The following is a 4594-nucleotide window of genomic DNA, read 5'->3' as shown; positions in this document are numbered from 1 at the left end:
CCGTAGCTTTCTTAACAGCTCATTTCCCACTGAGATGTCGCACTTCCCACAGCTGAGTGAGGGCCGGGGGCCACAGACACCCTTATCTGGGACTCCTGCGCAGCCCACTGACCGGGAGCACCGGCGACATTCACTCTGACCAACATGGCAGGGCCTTTCCTTCCTCTTCTCTTAATGTCCTCGTCATTTTCATAATGAGCACAGAGGAAACAGCTGTCAGCTGACTTGAGACAAATGAACAAGTCCATGGATGAGACTAGGAGCCGACTTACTGACACAAACGCGGGCATTGCTTAGTCTGAGGCAGCGTGGCACAGTGGCCTTCAAACCCTGAGGCTGTGGGTTCAAATCCTGCTACAGACACCACTGGGTGACCCTGAGCAAGTCACGTGACCTCCATCTGCTCCAATCGGAAAAAGCAAAAAAAGAAACGAAACCAATCATATCATAAATGTTGTAAGTCGCCAAAGAAGTAAATGGAATGATAGCCTGGGAAGGTTAGGAGATAACGGGAGGCACAAAATAACAAAATAACATCACAGCCGCAACCCTGCTTCGTCCAATTCAATGCCACGGGGTGCTGAAGCCTACAAAGCAGCATTAGATGTTGGGCAGGAGATGACTGGGGGCAGCATGAGAAGAGACAGCTGTGCACTGCGGTCTACAAACTGCTTCTGTATACACAGACGTGAAGCCTCCGTCTAATATGGAGAGAGATAAGAAAGGTGCTATATAACAGATAGATAGATAGATAGATAGATAGATAGATAGATAGATAGATAGATAGATAGATAGATAGATAGATAGATAGATAGATATGAAAGGCACTATATAATAGATACATTTTAATTCCAACAAATGGTGCTTCACAAACATTAGCATATCTGTTTTGTTAGATAGATAGATAGATAGATAGATAGATAGATAGATAGATAGATAGATAGATAGATAGATAGATAGATAGATAGATATGTGAAAGGCACTATATAAAACTTAAAAAGTGAGTGGCACTACCCATTTGCCACCATGTGGCCCATCCAGTGTTTGCTTTGTTTAAATAAACATAAAGATATAGAAAATGAAGTCTGGAGAAGACACACTTCCTTCCCTGTCATATGTGTAAACATGTCACCTTGGATATATGGAAGTCACCTTGGATATAGGTGTCAGCCCAATTAGTGATAGTAGATACTCCTCAGTTGTTTGTTTGTTTTTTTAACCCCTCGCTGTTTTCCTTACCAGCAGACACCAGAGAGGGGCCGCCTTCAGGTCGATATGCAGACCACCCCAAGTACGTTTCTGTACAACCTGTAGCCTCCACCCTGGAGCTCCAAGCAGGTGTAGTTGACTCCAATGGGCGCTGATCGACTCCAGTTGCAGACCTCCAGAGTCAGGCCCGCAGGCCGTGAGAGGCTCATCTGACTCAAATAATTAACGGCCGTCCATGACATGAACTCCGGGTACATGGAGCTCCGGGGTGGAGGCTCCAGGCTGCTAAGACACCAGACTCGACCACCATACAGTTTATGGTCCCCATCGCCGTCATTTCTCACCAAATCACTAAAGTTTCTTTTATAGCTGACTTTAAACAATTTAAGGTCTGCTCTCATTTTCTAAATAAAGAATTGAACGCAGCATTTTCAAGCCTAAACCCCCACTCCAAGTCAGGGTCACAGGCGGGGTCTACACGTTCTCCCCATATTTGGGTGACGATTTCCTCTGCAGGTTAGGTGTGGGTGTGTGCGTGAGTGGGCCGCCTGCTGGACTGGTGCTTTACAAATAAAAATAAATCAAATGGCGGCTAAGGAGGAACTCGAAGAAACGCTTCACTGTGTACCGAAGTACGGTGGTCTATTTTTATGCCAGGCCCGTATAATTACCGCAAATCCCAGCTTCCTTTATGACTGCACAGCTCGAAAATAAAAACTTCATCCAAAAATAAAGAGCGCTTTTTATTTGACGCCTTCATTCGTTAGACTCTTCTTTTCTCCGCCAAAGCGCCACCGCTTTCTCCAGACACGAGTGGGCAGCCGTGATCGTCTCGTGAAGTTTCTCTTTGTCTGGTGGTCGAGTCCCTGAGTCCTGCTCAGCCTCGCATTGGTTCCAAGGCTTCGATAAGCTGAACACACGCGCGGTGTGCTTCGGTCCTGCAGGGCCAGTTTAACGATCTACTCCCAAAACGGCGTTATGAAGTAAAGTGGGGCGCGAGCTCCTCGAAAAAAAAATAAAATAAATCCGTTTAAGTCTACCGAGGCAGACCCCCCTGGGCTACTTACGACTTCATCTTTATTTACTCCGTTGAGGTCCTAGTGATGGTGTTTATTAGGAAAGGCGCTACATGACAGAGGCTACATAACACAACATGAAAGTTACCTTAGACATGAGAACACGATCCTCCTGGAAAAATAGACAGACAGACCATTGAAAGGCGCTATATACAGTAAATCAGATTGATAGATAGATTAGATAATAGACCTGGAAGTCACTATACACGTTTGACGAGTACATATTAACAGTCACTATATGATTAGAGCTGTAAGGTGCTATTAAGATTAGATAGATGAACTTTTGAAAGGCACTATATACATTAAATAGATTAGATAGACCAGAAAGGCACTATCTAAATTTGAAAAGTAGATATTAGAAAAGGGGCGGCGCAGTGGGTAGCGCTGCTACCTCGCAGTTAGGAGACCCGGGTTTGCTTGGAGTTTCGCGCGGAGTTTGCAGGTTTCCTCCCACAGTCCAAAGACATGCAGGTTAGGTGTATTGGCAATTCTAGAATTGTCCCTAGTGTGTGCTTGGTGTGTTTGTTTGTTTCCTACCTTGCGCCGTGTGTTGGCTGGGATTGGCTCCAGCAGACCCCGTGACCCTGTAGTTAGGATATTGGATAATGGATGGATAGATATTAGAAAGTCCCTCTAGAGATAGAGTTGAAAGGTGCTGTAAAAGTTAGATGGATGGGTTCTTGAAAGGCGCTATATAAATTAGATGGCTATTTAGAGGTAGATTAGACATACTGTAGACCTGGAAGGCCAATAGTACAATAGTAGATAAATAGTTAATAGATAAACGGACTTAAAAGGTAAAATGGGTGGATAGTAATAATACACTGTATACATTGGATGGTTAGATCGTTAAAGGCGCTATATCAGTTAGGTTTATTTGAAAGGCACCATTTAAACTGATAGATTTAAAAGGTTAAATAGGTAATAGAAATACAGTATGTTAGCTGGATGGATACATAAACTTGAAATGAACTATATTCATTAGATTGACAGAGAAACGCGACACGCACTAAATATTAAAATGATAGATAAACTTGAAATGTGCTATATGACTTAGATAGTACAAAACGGCACTATGTAAGTTAAATGGATAAATAGTTTAAATAGACTAACCTTTATATTAAATACAGTAGATGAATATATAAATAGATAGACATAGAAACTATTTAATTTAAATGGATAGACTTGAAAGACACTATATACATCAAACAGAAAGACGAAATATATAAACGTGATGGGCACATAGACCTGAAAGGCGCTATATGAATTCGGCTTACAAGGCGTTCTATCAATAAGGCCGACTTGAAAGGTTCTGTTTAAATTAGATAGACTTGAAAAACACAATAAAAGATGGCCAGAAATGCAATGTGTAAATTAGATGGTGTGACAGATAAACATGAAAGACACTATATAACTTAAATAGTACACAGGCGCTATATATGTTACATGGATTGAGAGATCAGATAAATTTCAAAAGCACTATTTAAATTTAATGGATAGACTTTAAGTACACTTTACAATTTAGATAGTAGAAATGGACCTTATAAATTATATGGTTAGATAGGTAGACTTGAAAGGCGCTATTATCAGTTAGAGGAATTTGAAAGGCACTGTTTAAATGGGATGGACGTACAAAGCGCTACATAAGATAGATAGAAATGCACTGGTGTGACAGATAAACATGAAAGGCACTATATAAATTAGATGGATGCACAGATGAGACAGACAGACTTGAAAGGCACTATATCATAGAGATAGATTTGACAGGCACTATATAAATTAGATGGACACAGAGGTTAGTTAGATATATTTGTGTTTAAACTGGATGGACTTGAACAGCACTCTGTAAGACAGATAGTAAAAAATGCACTGTCTAAATTAGATGCTTACATCAACTTGAAAGGCACTATATAAATTAGATATATTTTTAAAAAGGTAAGACTTGGACATCACTTGTTAAGGTGGTCTCCTGTTCTCAACGGCCCCGCCCCTTCCTCTCATTAATGAATGGTAGATGAGCGTCACGCAGCCACGTGTCACCTACACTGCGAAGCGCTCCATTCGCTTGATTTATTAATTAATTAATTAATTTTTTAATTTTTACTCATTCAGTCACGCGAAGTGCCCAAGCCTATGTTGGTGCCAACCCCTGATGGGACGCCCGCCCACCGCCTGGCCAGCTGCTGGTATTTTTAAAGCCGATAGGGTTAATACGACTCACGTCACGTGTGCTGCAAAACTCTCGACCTCCGCAATGAAAAGGCTCGGAGCTTCACCGGCCGCCCATCCTAAAGACCGGCGCTTCATTT

This window comes from Erpetoichthys calabaricus, chromosome 7 (assembly GCF_900747795.2).
Source record: "Erpetoichthys calabaricus chromosome 7, fErpCal1.3, whole genome shotgun sequence".
NCBI classification, from domain to species: domain Eukaryota; kingdom Metazoa; phylum Chordata; class Cladistia; order Polypteriformes; family Polypteridae; genus Erpetoichthys; species Erpetoichthys calabaricus.
Note: the sequence above shows the minus strand (reverse complement) of the source record.